This window comes from Herpailurus yagouaroundi, unplaced genomic scaffold (genome assembly GCF_014898765.1).
Source record: "Herpailurus yagouaroundi ecotype Mexico unplaced genomic scaffold, PumYag 77, whole genome shotgun sequence".
NCBI classification, from domain to species: Eukaryota; Metazoa; Chordata; class Mammalia; order Carnivora; family Felidae; genus Herpailurus; species Herpailurus yagouaroundi.
Genome location: NW_024412388.1, coordinates 28,294,777 through 28,310,509, shown reverse-complemented (window position 1 = coordinate 28,310,509; position 15,733 = coordinate 28,294,777). Strand labels below are relative to the sequence as shown.

Below are 15,733 nucleotides of genomic sequence, written 5' to 3'. Positions count from 1 at the left end.
TCAGAATCGCTGTCTCCCCTCCCGCCCCCTTGCCTCGGGAGGAACAACAGATCCAGTGGGAATGGGGATCCCATTTCAGAGGATCCAGGAGATGGGGAGGAGGGGCATTGCAGAACAGCCGCTCAAATAATTCGAGGAAGTAGAGGTGGCATTTCAACTCCCCCCAAACCACCGACACGGGCTTAATGGATTGAGTGCTCACATCAGGCACTTTACAAGGAGGTTGCTTCTCATTTTCTTATTTCCTCCTCAGATCCAGTGATGTGGGAGGCAAGTCGCGGTCCTCTCAACCCCTCTGTCACCTGCGGTGGAGGACGGGGCGGGGCTGTGCTGACACTCACAAGGCACTTCTGCTTCTCCCCTCCTAGCCAGGTCCGCCCCGCCAGGAGCTTCAATCCACTGTGTGCCCAGAGATACTCAACTACAGATATCCCTCGCATCGCCCTAGGGAATGATTTGTCCAGTGGGAGACCGGGCAGAAGGAATCCGGGATGTGGACTAACCCCGCGGGGCTGCCCCTGGAGACGAGGCCTGTGATTGTCCAGGTCTGTCTGTGCCTGGAGGGTAAGTCAGGAGAAGGGGCGAGACCACTGTCCTCCGAGCCACACTCTCCACGACTCTATCTGCCCGATTCCTGTGCTACTGCTTAGCGGGTCCCAAACCAGCGTGGGGCGCAGAGCCCTAAAATAATACACGAACCTCTTTCTCTTGTTCGCATCCACTCAAGGTGAGATACCACGAAATGCAACTGGAAGAAATGTCTCGTGGGTCATTTCTGGGATGTGGGATGGGATAAGGGGACGGGAGGAGATAACACAGGAGGGGAACATCAAGGTGCAGGATGTTAGGGTCAGATGGCTTGGGATGGGCTGGGGAAACTGAGGCCACACGGTAGGGAGGCCTCTCTGTGCACAGTTGGACTCTCACCTCGGGACACACATTCAGGACGCGGCAGTCCCTTCCCTGGTTGCTCGGCAGGTGCCAGCACCGGGAGAGAGGGAGCGGACGACTCTTCAGGAGGCTGGCACGGGTCCCAAGCCATCTGTTCCCAACTTCCTCCTGCGTGGGTGGTGGCGACACGTCCCCAGCCGGCCCCCGCGCCTCTCACCAGCCGTCAACACGCCCTCACTCTCTCCTTGTGTGTGTTGTCAGATCTTCCCAATATAGCAGCCCGGAGTCTGTCAACAGTTCTGTTCCATGCCTACTTCCCCTCCCCAAAGGATGCCAAGTCTGCTGGCCCCTCCCTCGATGGGGGCATCTCCCGTCATGCCTCACTCTCAGCCCCGGCAAGAGGAGACCTCCCCAGAGGTGCTTGGAGAAGCCACCCCAGCTTCCGTCGTCTGGGTCCCTTGGATGGGACCCGGGCCAGGATGCATCTGAGTGGCACTAGGGAAGAGGAGTCCAGGCGACCGGGGATCGGCTGGACGTGGGGAAGAGGGGAGCCGAAACTGAAGGTGACACTTGGGGCTCTGACTTGAAATGACTCGGGGAAGATGGTCCTATTCACTGAGGTGGGGGGTCCTGGAGAAGGAGCGGTTTGGGGACAGAGAAAGAGAGATGAGCTTGAGATCCAGGGAGACAGAGAGGACTGAGAGCGCCTCAAGGGAATGTCCTTGTGCACATGCGGACTGGAAGCTCAGGAGAGAGGTCTGGACTTGAAGAAGGTGCCAGAAGGTGGAATGCAGTCATCCACGGGAGCACACCCATTTGCTCCAGTAGCATTCGGCAATCAGCGTTGTCACTAAAGCAATCCCAATGACTCACTTTACAGAATTCCCCTCGTGCATCCCACCAGGGTGCTGCGGGACGGACTGGCCTCTGTCCCCAGATGTCTGGGACGCATACCAGCAGCTGCCTTCTCTTTCCCCCTTCCAGCCGCCGCTGTTCCACCCTCCAGGCAACAGAGAGTGTGACCTGGTCTGAGCATCAGGAGCCCTGGACCCCATCCCAGCTTTGACCACTGACTTTGGGAATCGAAACCAATCATTTTCTCTCTTAGCCTCCACCTCCTCAACGGTGAAATGGGAACAAATATGGCAGATACTCTACACACTTAAGGAATTTGGGTGAAAACTGCCCAATGATCTGGCCAGATCCCCTGAGTCCCGTCTGCCCCCTGCCCCCACCCCGCCATGGGACCCACGGCGGATCCTGCCCCAGGTGTGTGGCACACCGTCCCCATCCTCGGTTGCCTCGTACCCCAGGGGGGCTCCAGGACACTGCTCTGGTCTCCTCCAGCCTGCACGGACCCCCCTGCCCCCATGCTTCACCAGATGACCCCGCAGATCAGAAGATACCACTAATAATGCTCATATAGTGACATTTATTGCGGCACAGGCAGCCCCTGCTTAGCTTTCAGGGCTAGCAGGAAATGGGCACAGAGTGAATCACTCTTTACAATGCATCTTGAGCAGAGCATTTGCAATGATTCCTTATTGCCGATCTTAATTGAGACCTCAGTGAGGTAGTCAGGCCTCTCCTCTCCTCTCATGCCCTCCAGCTAAGACTGTAGCTCGTGGTGACCCCTTCATCACATGACGGGATCAGAGGGGAGGGCGACTTAAGGTGGAGAGGCAGGTTGTCGTCCTCCTGGGATGCTACCCCTTCATTTCAGAAAGGGAGGTGGGGACGAAGGTTGCTAACCTGGGCCCTGAAGGTCAGCTCGTGAATCTGAGAAATGGCAGGGGCCCTTGTACCAAAGGGACACTGTCACACACAACCGTGGCCGTGGCAGATGCATATTGTTGTGTCTGCTCAGTGCCCATCTATGCCTCCCTAAGAGAAAGCCCTTCATCTGGAGAACCCTCCTCCCCCCAGGCCAGCATGCAGCCCTGGCTGTCAGTCAGAGGATGCTCCCGCCCCCTGGCCACATGGGCAGGGCATAACCCAACTCCAGAGGATAAGTCACCCCCTGAGGTTTGGCCAATCAGAACCAAAGGAAGACGATGAATCAGGGAACACGTGAGGCAGGAGTTGCTGGTGACCATGGTTCCCGTTCCTGGAAGGGGCCAATCTGCAGGAGAATAAAACATGAAAGCCATCTTAACTATTTCCGGTGGAATCTCTGTCACTTGCAACCAGCCTTCCGTTACCCTATTAGAGATGCATTCCCTCTACCAGCCTTCTGGAGACAGTTCCCATTTCATTGCTGTCTATTCCAGGCCAGCCCAGAGGGTGTGGCCTAGAGACTCAGAGCAGGGCAGACCCAGTGACCAGACCCTTCCCCTGGAGCCCCTGGCACCCCAAGGACAGAACCAACCACGCGTCCTTTCTGCCAGCCCCTTCTAGGTCATACTCTGCTGCCCTCTGCTGCCCCCTGCTGGCCACAGGCCATCATGCGCTCAACTCTTGGGGTCAGGGTAGGTTTGGGGGCTACGTCCCAGGGACCCGAAGGAGGAAGCAGAGGAAGCCCTGGGTCTCAACAGAGGCAGCCTCTCACAACCCCATCCCAATAAGAAACATCTCTGGAAATGCAAAAAGAAACAAACAAAAACTTTTACATGGGGGCTAAGAATACGGCTGTCTTCCCTTGAGTGAGAATAATACAGTAATACAAATTGGGAGTTGGCTAGGCAGATGTTGTCTTCCAAGTGAGAGCCTCTAGGCAGGTTTTCCAGGAGGCTGGAACAATGGAACATAAGGGCCGAGAGACGAATGGCTCAAAAGAGAAACGGAGTCAAGAAAATAATAGCAGCTAAGGGGAGGGTGAGCAGAAGTGAGATTCCAGGCTCCCAAGTCAGGGGACACATCACCGCGGTGATGCTGATGCACTCCAGGATGCACGACGGGGGCCCCCAAAAGCAGCCTCTCTGACCCATATTGCTCACAAATACCGAGGGGGGAAATAATAATTCACGTGTTTACAGTTTGTGGAACACGTTAGCACACCATATCACATCTGATTTCACACCACCTAAGGAGGTAACTGCTATTGTCTTCATGTTTTTTTTCTCACAAGGTAATAGGGATTCTTTTTTTTAAGTTTATTTATTTGAGAGAGAGTGCAAGCATGAGCAGGGGAGAGGGAGAGAGAGAGAGAAAGAGAGAGAGAGAATCCCAACGAGGCTCCACGCTGCCAGCACAGAACCTGACGTGGGGCTCGAACCCACGAACTGTGAGGTCATGACCTGAACCAAAACCAAGAGTTGGATGCTTAACCGACTGAGCCACCCAGACGCCCCAAAGTAATAGAGATTCTGAGAGATGTAGTGGCTTGACTGAGGCAACTTCTCTGAGCAGCAGAGCCTAGACTCGAACCCAGGGCCAACTCCAAGTCCAGGGCTCCCTCTGCTGAATGAGACCACCTCTGTGTGGGCGGGGCCAGCTTCTTTAGGGTCAAAGAATGGAACCGAGGTTCAAAAATTTGACCCTGCTATTTAGCAGCTGTGTGCCTTTGAACAAGTTACTTAACTACTCTGAGTCTCCTGCATGAGTATATCTCATGGGGTTGTTTTATTTATTCTTGTTTTAAAGATTTTATTTTTAAGAAATCTCTACACCCAACGTGGGGCTCGAACTTACAACCCCAAGATCAAGAGTCCCATGCTCTACACACTGAGCCAGCCAAGCATCCTCATGGGGTTGTTTTAAACCTCGTATGTCAATGTATGTAAATTACCCAAAGCAGGGCTTGACATTCAGTAGATACAATTACAATGGTCACAAACATTAGCACACACATATTTCTAAATGCAATTCTCCCCGGGTATTTAGTCTGACTTTGTGTTTTCCTGGTGAAATCAAATTCAAGGAGTCTACCCTGTAGCTCTATCTCATCATCTTAACCATAGGAAAGAAGGCCCCAGAGACACCTCAGCTCCAAAGCAAGTTGATTGCTTTACTATTTATTTCACAGATGAGAAACTGAGGCTCCAAGAAGTTGAGTCCTTCCTTCAAGGTCACACAGATCATACGTGGTAGAACCGGGACATAAACCCACGTCTGACCCCAAAGCCCTCACTCTTTCACGAACTCTATGAGGTTGGCCTGTGGCAATGGGAAGGAGTGTGGGGCAGATGGGGCAGTGGAGACATCAGTGTGGGTGCTGTTGCAATGGTCCAGGTGAGAGCTCGTGGCGGCACAATAGCAGAGGAAGGGTTCAAAAGGGGCAGATCGCATCCATGTTTAGGAATAAACTATGCAGGACTTACTGACAGATTCATTTGCTAAGAGGTTTTGGGCTTGAACAACTAAGTGAGTAATGGGGCCATTTTCTGGAATGGGAAGACCAGAGAGGAAAGCCATTTGGGGGTAGGGCAAACCAAGGATCCCCCTTTGGCCTTGGGAGGTTTGGATGCCTTCAGACATCCAGTGGAGCTTTTGGGTGAATGCACCTGGATCTCAGGGGTGAGGTCAGGACGGGAGAGAGCAGCACAGAGGTGCTACTCAAAGCCAGTGGAGTAGACGCGATGTCCTGGGAGAGAATGTAGAGAAGAGCCCAGGACTGAGCCCCTTGGGCCCCACAACAATTGGAGGTCCAGCGGGGGAAGGGGAAGGACTGGGGAGCTGGATGCGGTGTCCTAGAAGCCAAGAGGAGATGATGTTTCAAGGAGAGAGTGAGCAATTCTGTTCAGTGTCGATGAGAGGCCAAGTTCGGTGAAGACCCCAAAGCGACCAGAAGAATCCAGCCCATAACCTTGATTAGGGCAAACACTGTGTGCAGCATCCACCCCTGAGCCAAAGGAAAAGCTCACCAGAATGGAATATACCACTTCCAGCTGCCCAGGATGGGGTTAACCATAGAAGCAGAAGACAAGGATGGAGGGATAGAGATTTTCACTGCAGATCTTGGCAAGGGAGGCTGGGCCATCTCTGTCTCCCCCCTTTTAAAGACTGGAAACAGTTCCGTTTCAGCCCTCATCTGTGCCATTATTCATGAATAATATGATAGGTCCTGTGTTGATCACTGGGGACACGGCTGCGAATACATGACTTTGATCTTGACCCCGGGCAGTTTAAAAAGAGGTCAGAGACACTATAGCTCCTTATAGCCAACCATGGCCATGCTATGGTGGAAGGATACATCAGGGGCTCTGGGAACACAGTTGAAGGGTGAGGGAGAGCTTCACGGAGGAGGTGATATTTGGTCTGGGTCTTGAACAGGAGGTCAGCCAGCAGACAACAGAGTCACTGACATCCTGACAGAGGGAATGGAGACACGAGAGAGTATGTGGTGATGGGAAAACCACCCTTCCCTGCGTGGTTAGAGCAGAGTAACTGGAGAGGGAGGGGGAGCACTGAGACGTACAGGACCCAGGTCTTTATGGACCTTAAACTTAAAGCTAAGAAACTTGGACTTAACTCTGTAGGTCAGTATTTTCCCAAGAATGTCTTGTGAAACACGAATCTCAAATTTGCTCCGTAAAAAAAAAAAAAGAAAGAAAGAAAGAAAAAAAATCAATGAATCAATAAATTCTAGGATCAAACACACTTGGGACATGCTACAGAGCAGACCCTCCTGGGGATTCACCATGTTCATTAGCATTTGAAAGCTCAGAGAAGAACCTATAGAAGAAAGAGAGACAGTGAGAGAGAGAGAGAGAGAGAGAGAGAGAGAGGAGGGGGAGGGAGGGAGTGAGGAGGGGAGGAAGGGAGGAAAGGGGAGGAGAGAGAGAGAGAGAAAGAGGGAGAGAGAACAAAGAACACTTACCTTTCAATTTTCTAGATTTATGTCCCACGCTGCCCTCTGTTCATGTAATGAGCACTTGCATCCCCGCACAATTACTGCTCCTCGGGCACACGGATGGGGAGGGGGCAAGCTGAGCCAGGACTTGGGAATGTTTGCATTTTAAGCAATGATTCACCTGGAGGCAGAGGGCAGAGGGATGGCTGGTAAGAGGCCCCATTAGCCCTGGAACCCACAGATGAGGTCCAAGTTTACCCCTTTACCCTGGAACTAAAAATATCTCCACTGATTTCTTCAGCAAATATCTAATGAGCACCTTCTCTGGGCCAGCTGTGCTGGTGCTGGCAGTACAATAGGGACAAAATCAGACGCCCTTCCTGCCTCGTAGTGCTTCCTGGCTCACGGGCGCCATTCACACAATCACATAGGCTGAGGTTGAGGGAAAGAACACAGTCCGTAAGAAAGGAAACCTGGAATCAAGGAGGATTTTCCTTCACAAGCCAGACCCGGGCTGAGACGCAAGAGACAGGTAGGAATTAACTCGGCAAGGAGGGGTGGTGTCCGCAGGATGGCATTCTGAGCAGAGAGAACGGTGTGTGCAAAGGCCCTGTGGCGGGCAGGAAGATACCACAACTTCAAGGCAAAAGGAAAAACAGAAAAGTTGCCTCCTGGTCGCTCAGCAACTTTCACCGGCAGTCCTATTTGTGGCTATATATGTCTAGCCACAAATTAGAAATAAAATGCCCCCAGAGTGTGAGATTTGGATGCTCTCAAATGGAGGATGTCCAGAAAAATCGACCAAAAGAACACGTATTTTGTGCTGGAGTTTTCTGCTTAACAAAGGAGAAGGTGAGGCATGGAGAGGATCCCCAGGCACTTGGCGAGGACAGGGGATGGGATGGGGTTCAGCCCGCCGGGTTGGCCCAACTATTTCAAATCCAGTTCTACGAGGCCAAGCTTCCGTGCTCTTTGAGCACCTGCTTGGCACAGCATACGACCTTGCTCAGAAGGGGCCCTCTTTACCATCTCCTGAGTGATGAGGGTGAACCAAGCACTGAGCTGGGTGCTTCACGCACATAACCTCCTGTTGGCAGGCACCTGGGTGTCCCCACATTGTCCAATCTTGTGGCTTCACCCTGCTCTTACTATGTAAGCAAAATGGCCCCAGCATCTATGCCACAGGTGGTGGGGGACACTGCAACCCCAACAATACCTGCAGGGACTTCTATTTCTCCTAGACATCACGCGGCCGAATTCTCTGTCTCATCCGGGTCTCGGCCCCCCCACGCCCGTCACTGGAGTCTTCCCCCTGCCCCGAGCTAACCCAAAGAACGCTGCAGGCTTTCCTTTTGATTCCTCAAAGCAACCATGAGTGCCGTGCTCTTCCACCCGAGTGAGTTCTCCTGGAGGTCTGAGGACCATGACAGTGGCTACACAGCACAGCATGTGACTTAGAAGTCAACCAGTGCTCTTGACCTCAGCCGTTCCCGGTAATGCTTCGTCGCCACCTTTCGTCTTTAAGCCTGTGGGTGCTCGCCATCTTGCTCGGACCCCCTGTCTCTCAAAAGCCTCCTGGCCTCTCTTCCCTCGTTTCCGGGGGAAGCATATCCCTCATCCCCCCACCATCTCGGGTGTCCCGAACTGGGTTCACCAAGAGGCAGAGCTGAGACAGGGATTTGGGTACGAGTGACTCATTTGGGAAGTGCCCCCAGGAGGCAAAGCTAAGGGGATGGGGATGACAGGGGGAGGGAAGGGAGCCGGTACAGAGAGTGTTAACAAACGGGTTGGCACCGTGGGCACCCGGGGCTCGGTGGCACTGGACACCCCTGGGAGACGGTGTGGAACACGCCTCACAGGTGGCCCCCCCAAGGGTCAGAGAAGCCGTGTTTAGCTGTCACCTTGCATCCATTGCTAGCTGAGGGCTGCTCTCAGCGGCACCAGCTCCAGCCTGTACCTGGTGCAAAGCGAGAGAGAGCCCTCCGTCGGAGGCTTGCGGGACATTGCAGAAGGACAGCACTGACGGCTGGGGGACTGGGCAGGGCGCCACAGCCCCTGCTACGACGGATCGAGGCAAGGTCACACGCCACCCGTGGAGTCCACGCCCTTGGATGGAGGGGGCGGCCAATCTGCGCTCCAAACGCAGCCATCGAGTCATAGGACGTGTCGCTCCAGGACCCGTGTCCCTTTCCCAAAAGAAGGAAGGGCCCGTCCACAGCTGTGGTTTGAAAGGAGCTTTCGCTTCAATACACCCTGAGGGAGGCACCTACCATGACCCCCTTGCTATAAACTAAGTAACTGAGGCTGAGACAGGCAGTGAGGAAACCACAAAGCCAAGATTAAAGCACACACGTTCCTCACCGTATGGTCTCCTAGAGCCCGGGAGCAGCACTTGGGTTAACAGCTTCTCAACACGACAAACACGTCAGCCAAACGTTGCACATTTACAAGCGGGTCCTTCTCACTACCATCCTGGGCGTGCAGGGCAGAGGGCTACCGCCGTGCCCAGTTTACTAACGAGGAACCGGAGGCATGACAGATTCAAGCCTGGTGCCCCAGTTCCCACGGACTTGAGCCACGATGTCGGACAACAAATTCCAGCCCCCTTAACTCTCTAGGAACACCAAGAGCTGACGGCTGCAAGGCAAATCCGTGATCAGCAATCAGCGAAGGTTACAACTACGCCACATGGGGAGTCAGGCATGACCTTCTGAGACAAAGGGCAGCCTGTCATCCAAACTGTCCCCACCACCACCATCGGTAATGGGAGCACTATGGCAGGTGCTCCCCAGCTTGTGGTGCTGAGTAATCAGTACACTCTCAGAAGAAAATAGGATCTAAAGAAGAACTCTCAAAAAGCGAGGGGGCCCCATCACCTCTCACCTCCCCCCTGCACCCATCCTCCACCCCGCAGCCCGAGCAGTCCTCCTGCGACACAGACATGACCAACGCCTCCCTGCCTAAAACTCTTTTTTTTTAAGTTTATTTATTTATTTCAAGAGATAGAGAGCATGAGCGGGGGAGGGGCAGAGAGAGAGAGAGAGAGGGAGAGAGAGAATCCCAAGCAGACCCCACACCATCAGCACAAGAGACCGACTCGGGGCTCAAACTCACGAACTGTGAGCTCACGACCTGAGCCGAAAGCCAGAGTCAGAAGCTTAACCAACTGAGCCACCCAGGGGCCCCTCCCTGCCTAAACTCTTCAGTCACTCACCATTGTCCTCAGGACGAAGGTCAAACTTCTGAGCGCAGGGCACGTGACGTCTCATCACGAGGGTCTGCCTCCCTTGCCCGCCTCGTCTCTTTCCCGCCCCTGAGCCGTGATCTCAGGATCTGCCCTCCCGGGTGCCCTGCCAGGTAGGGCTGGGATCGGAGTCGTCCCTGTGTCTCAATGGCCAGTAGGGACCATGAACAGACAAATGAGGCGGGTCCTGAGCCGTGTCTTTCCAGATGAAGGGTTGAAGGAGCAGAGGCAGCTGGTGGGGAGGGGCAGCTCCGAGGGACAGGAGCACAGGCACTTGTCTTGAAGGAGAGTCTGCCCGTGCCGGAAGGACAGGTGCTGTCAGCGAGAACGCCGCCTCCCTCTGGTGACCTTTCCCGAAGACATTTCCTCTGAATGTCAGGTTCGTTAGACACAGGATTGGGGGTGCAGGAATCACTTTAGAACTGAATTAAAGAAGGACAGACAGATAGACATCATCCAGGTTTTTGGTGACAAGCCAGCTTGGAGGGTGAAGGGACACACTCTGCCTACGGGCCACTTTTGTCCTTCTCAGACGGCAGGGTCTCCTGTCAGGGCCATCCCTCCCTTCAGAATGGGGTTCCCAGCACCACCATCCCAGGGTCCGTCCCAGGGTCCCGGGGCCAGCTGTACCTAGAATGGGCCCTCAGTCCCCAGGGCTCACCAAGTGACTAACCAAGACCTGGAGTCCTAGGGACCCCGGGTCTTGAAGCATGTTGCTCACACAACCCCACTCCTCAGGCCCAGTGTGAGTGACCCAAGGATCTGTGTGACTCAGAACCCACTCTGGGTCACTCCATGCTGAACACTGGGGACACAGAGGTAAATCAGATATTTGCCCTACCCTCAAGGGGCTGCACGTTTCATAAAGAAGACACAAAGGTACAGCAATGTTACCAGATGGTGGGCTCGGTGCCACGGCAGGTCTCTAGGCAGAGAGCTGTGAAGGGCTTCCCGTGAGAAGGTACCTCTGAGCTGGGCTTTGAGGGATGAATAGGAGTTTGTCCCCTGTCTGTTCTTTCCAGGAGACACCGGTTTCCAAACCCAGAACGGGCTGCTTCTGTGAGCGCTGAGCTCCCTGGCACTGAAGAGTTCGGGATGACTGATCCCTTGGCCCTCTGGTCCCGGCTTCAGTGCCGTGGAGCGTGGTCAGGGCATTGGAGAGCAGGAGACCCACGGATCTCGCTCCTCCAGTTCTCCTCCACAGCCCCTTGGCGTCACTGACCGCGCGGTAATGCACGCTGGGCCCCTTCTGCTCCCAAACCCACAGGCCTCTCCTGTCTGCTGCCCCCACGGCTCACAGGAACCGGTCCCCTGTGCCATCTGCTATGGCCCCATGTGTTAGTGGCCAGGCCCAAGCTGGGCTAGCGCGGACAGGGACAAGACGCAGAAAAGCAGGAGAACCTGCAGGCTTCACTCCCACCCCCCACGTACATATGCGGGCACACACGTGCACACACCCCGTCCTCAGAACCTCACCCCCTATCCGCCCTGCCTCCAGCTCCCTGCAGACCTCAGTGCTATCCTAGCGTTGACCTTACTGGACCCCGCGGCTCTTCCCGGGGCTGCTGGCCGGGACACCACCGCTCTCCACCCCGAATGCCGAACGTCCCCCTCCACCAGGCTCCTGGCTCTGCCCCCTCCACAGCTCCTCAGCTGCCAGCTCTGTCTTCACGCCTCCCGGAGAAGCAACTGTCAGCATGTTTCTGTGGCTGGGGATGGGAAAGGCGGAGACAGAGGGGCACGGGGAAGGGAGAGACGGCGAGGGGAGGCAGGTGGGGAAGCAGAGACAGAGACGGGGAAAGAGGGGGGGGGAGGGTCAGGGGCCACCCTGATGGGAGAGGAGTGGAAAGAACAGACTGGAGAAAGCCGCTCGGGCCTGGGGCTGGAAACGAGGACTCCCAGCTCCGTCACCCTCCGACTCTGCAGCTCTACTCGGGGAGGTGGCCACGGGGCCGACAGAGGGAACTAGGCGGATTGTGGGCACAGGAGCTTTTGCTTGCCTCTCACGCCACCGGGAGATGCCCACCACGGCCCAGCCCCGGGTCGTCTGCCCGTGTCCTCTCGGCCTGCGGCGGGCCGGGCCAGGCACACCCATCCGCTCAGAGATTGTCTGTCCCCCACAAGCCTGTTCCTTCTGTCCTGGGGCTGGCTTTGTGGGGCGGGGGGGGTGTCTGGAGGCACTGGGGAGAGCAGCCCCTCTGCCCCTGGAGACCCCAAACACAGGGAGACGGGAGTTCGCTGTGAGAGAGGACTCAGCCAGAGACAGAAACGAGAAAGGGATAGAACAAGAAAGACCGTACCGTAGGCCAGTTGCACAGACAGAAGCCAGCCCTGAAGACATGGAAATGTGACCCAACGCGCCCTTTCCGGCGTGACCCAGGCTGGGAGCTGAGGACAGAGAGGCTGATTATATGGTCACCCATGCTGACCCTCCCGACCACCTGCATACTGTCATTAAGCCACTTCACAGGAGGGGAAACTGAGGCTCCGAGAGGCGAGGTGACTGGCCCAAGAGCCAGGCCGGAACTCCTGTCTGAGCAGCACCAGAGCTCATCCTCTTTCTTGTGCACCTGCCTGCCTCCCTGTGGGTACAGACAGACAGAGTGAAAAAAGGACAAGTCAGAGCGCTCACGTGGGTATCGGCTCAGCCCCGGAGCCCAGAGCTAGGGTTTCCAGAAAAGCCAAGCAGTGCAGCGGATGGTTGGACCCCCGGCTCGGGGCCCCACTGCCTGGGCCGAGCGTGTCGCCCATTTCCTTGCCCCTCAAAGTGAGGCTAGGAAAAGCGTAGAGTCACAGACATCGCGTGAGGTTTAAATGAGGTGACTGCAGAGTGCTTAGAGTGGTTCCTGGCCCACAACCAGTGCTTGACAAATGGTAGCGCCTGGTATGACTCAGGGAGAAGCATCCTGGCTGAACAGAGGGAGGAGCGGGGCGGGGGAGGGGGGCCTAGAAAGGCGGGAGGATGGGCGGTGAGATGGCACCATGTGGCCAGCGGGGCCTCGTGACGTCCCCACCCCCATCGCTCTCTCTCCTGAAACGCTTGGCGAGGCTGGATTTGCTGTGAAAACCACCTGAATTTTTCAGCCAGGTGGGCTTGAGGTGACGTGGTGGGGACCAGAGACCCCAGGCGCCTGGATCGCGTGGCAGTCCCGGAGAAGTCACGGACCTCCCCCGGCCACAGGAGTTGGGAAGATCCCCCCAGTCTTAACTCAAATGCAAGAGCAAGGAGGCATCCGCGGGGCGCCTGGGTGGCCCAGTCGGTTGAGCGTCTGACTTCAGCTCGGGTCACCGTCTCGCGGTTCATGAGTTCGAGCCCGCGCCTCGGGCGTGCTGCTGTCTGTCAGCACAGAGCCTGCTTTGGATCCTCTGTCTCCCTCTCTCTCTCTGCCCTTCCCATGCTCTCTTTCTCTCGCGCGCGCTCTCTCAAAAATAAATTAAAAATTTAAAAACAAGAGCAAGGAGACATCCAGCTGACATCTGGGTTGAACAAACTAGTGAGACCCGTACGGTGCCGGGGGCCGGGTGGGTGGCGGAAACAGTAAGGCCCGCTGATGCCCATAGAGCACTCCCCATGCACCGAACGCTGAGCAAAGTGTTTCACACACTAACTTATGCAACCCTCAAAACAATCCCATGGCGTTGGCGCCATTATTGGTCCCGTTTGACGGGTGAGAAAACCTGGGAACAGAGAGGTTGAATGACCTGCCTAACGTTGCACAGCGAATCAGTGGTGAGCTGGGAGGCAGAGCCTGAGGGCCAGGCTCCTGACTGCACCCGACTCTTATTGCCTCATGTGGCACGAAGGGTGGGCGATGAGAGAGAGCCACCTAAGAGCTTCCTGGAGCTCAGGTCTGCAGATGGGGTCAGCGCCCAAAGGTGAAGACCCAGCCAGGAGCGCTCCTGTCCCCGAGAAGCCCCAACAAGCCCAGAGACCGCCCCACTATTTACCAGGCACTGATCCCTGATCCTGGGGAAAAGTTAAGTGTCAGGGTTGGGCCAGTGGTGCCAACTTTGGCCAAACGTGTCACAGGCCAGCAGCTCTGAACCTACACGGCACTGTCCCTCCAGGCTGGGCCATGCTCTCCAGCGAACACTTGGCTGGCCACGCCTGGCCCCCACCCTCTCCCAGTACCCCTCCCCCGCCTCCATCCCACTGCTCAGATAATGCCACCATCTGGGGCCCATCTGCAGGGAGCCTGCCTGCTTGTTAGAGAGGGGGTATCTCCCATCTGTATCCCCCAGGAGCATCCTGGGACTCCAGAAATCCCAGGAGAGATCAGGGCATAAAACAGCCCCGTTAGCGTCCTGCCAGGGAGGCTGTGGGCCACGCACCCAGGTCAGTGAGTCAGACAGGTCAGTGCAAAGAGGCAGCTCCCTGTGGTGGAAAGAGTATGGACTTCAGAACGACGTGGGGTCGAATTCTGAATCACCCCCATTGGACGGGGGCTTTGGGCAGGTCGGTTCGGTGGTCTGAGCCAGTTTGCTCATCCGTAACATGGAGATAACAGAGGACAGTCACCAGAACTCCATTCGATCATTTGTGTGGCCCTTGCACTTAGAACAGGCACAGGAAAGATGTTTGTGGAACGAATGGATGCGGCCAACCCGATGGCCACCCTGCCTTCCCTCTTGCTAACAGACCCCAAATTCAGGCCCAGCAACAATGGTGCCTGATGGCTCTAAATAAGTCATGCCGACACTGTTCCCCTTTACCGTGAATGGGGTGGGCACGTGACCCAGTTCTAGCCAATGAGATATAAGGGAAAGTCACCTGAGGATCTGGGGACAGGTTTCCATCCGGGACGAAAGGAGGGAGGCGCAGGAACAGGGCTCTCCTTCTTCTGGACCTTTCTTCCTCCTCACGCCTTCCAGGCTGCTTTGGGAGGTGAGGTATTTGCAGATGACAACTGGTAACCACAGGAAATGTCACCGTTAGCGAGGATGGCAGAAGAGAAAGAAAAGAACGTGGCTCCTCAGGGATATCATTCAGCTGCCAGATCCACCCGGCACCTCCTACCTTAAAATTTCTTGTTTGTGAGCAAGAAATACCCGCTAGGTTCAAGCCACTTATTTGGTATGCAAAATCTTACAGCCGTAAACATTCCTATCTGATGATACAAGGGCCAGTGAGTGAGTGAATGAATGAACGAATGCATGCATGTCTCGTAGCCTGAAAATAATTGCGCGAATGTTTGTCATTATCGACAATATTAATACGGTAACACCTCATTTATTCACAATTATCAGCAACAGGCTTTTGCTCAAAAGGAAATTTTCGAGATAATGGGAGTTTACCCCCTTTAGGCACCAAAATACTACTTTGATTTTAACCCTTTTTGATTTTTAAAAATCGCCTGAAATGTATCACACCCCCCTGTATCTATCCCCTCTCACTGCACCCCCCTCAACACACACACACACACACGTGCACACACATGCACACGTGCACACACACACACACACACACACACACACCAGGGGACGCCAAGCAGGAGTTAAGCTTAGCTTGGATACCGGGCTCACCAGTGAACACGCATTGCTAAAGCGTCACCCAGCATTCCCCTGGGGCTGGCAGAGGTGGGGCTCCTGGAGCTACTCTAAATTCCAGAGTCATCACCCCTCCCAGGCCCTCCCCATCAAGCTTCTAGACGGCACAGTGACACCTCTTGCAACCCTTCCCTGCTTGGACGGATTTCTCTGTTCTGGGCTGTGAAGCCAGGTCACCCATTCGCCAGACTTGTGTGCCACGTGGCTTCCGGCAAAGGCCCCTGACCAAGACGCTGCTGTAAACATACCAGATCCCAGAGGAGGAAGGCCTGGATCCTGCCCTAAGGAGAGGATCATTCTTTTTTTTTTTTTTTTTTTTT

The 15,733-nt window shown here is 55.2% G+C and overlaps 2 long non-coding RNA genes across 3 annotated transcripts; one reads left to right on the top strand and one right to left on the bottom strand.

Annotated features, from left to right (window-relative positions):
* The first annotated feature begins 375 nt into the window (after nt 1–375).
* Nucleotides 376–2,312, top strand: LOC121026707 (uncharacterized). The gene is made up of 2 exons (XR_005788424.1): nt 376–727; nt 1,153–2,312. It is a non-coding gene; the product is annotated as an uncharacterized LOC121026707 (long non-coding RNA).
* LOC121026694 (uncharacterized) lies at nt 2,304–14,901 on the bottom strand. 2 transcript variants are annotated; one of them, XR_005788420.1, is made up of 5 exons: nt 10,761–11,274; nt 9,837–10,288; nt 6,942–7,054; nt 6,650–6,803; nt 2,304–3,013 (listed from the first exon to the last, which is right to left on the bottom strand). It is a non-coding gene; the product is annotated as an uncharacterized LOC121026694 (long non-coding RNA). The 2 variants fall into 2 exon arrangements; XR_005788416.1 differs by lacking the exons at nt 6,942–7,054; nt 9,837–10,288; nt 10,761–11,274 and adding exons at nt 14,638–14,773; nt 14,884–14,901.
* Between the last annotated feature and the right edge of the window lie 832 nt (nt 14,902–15,733).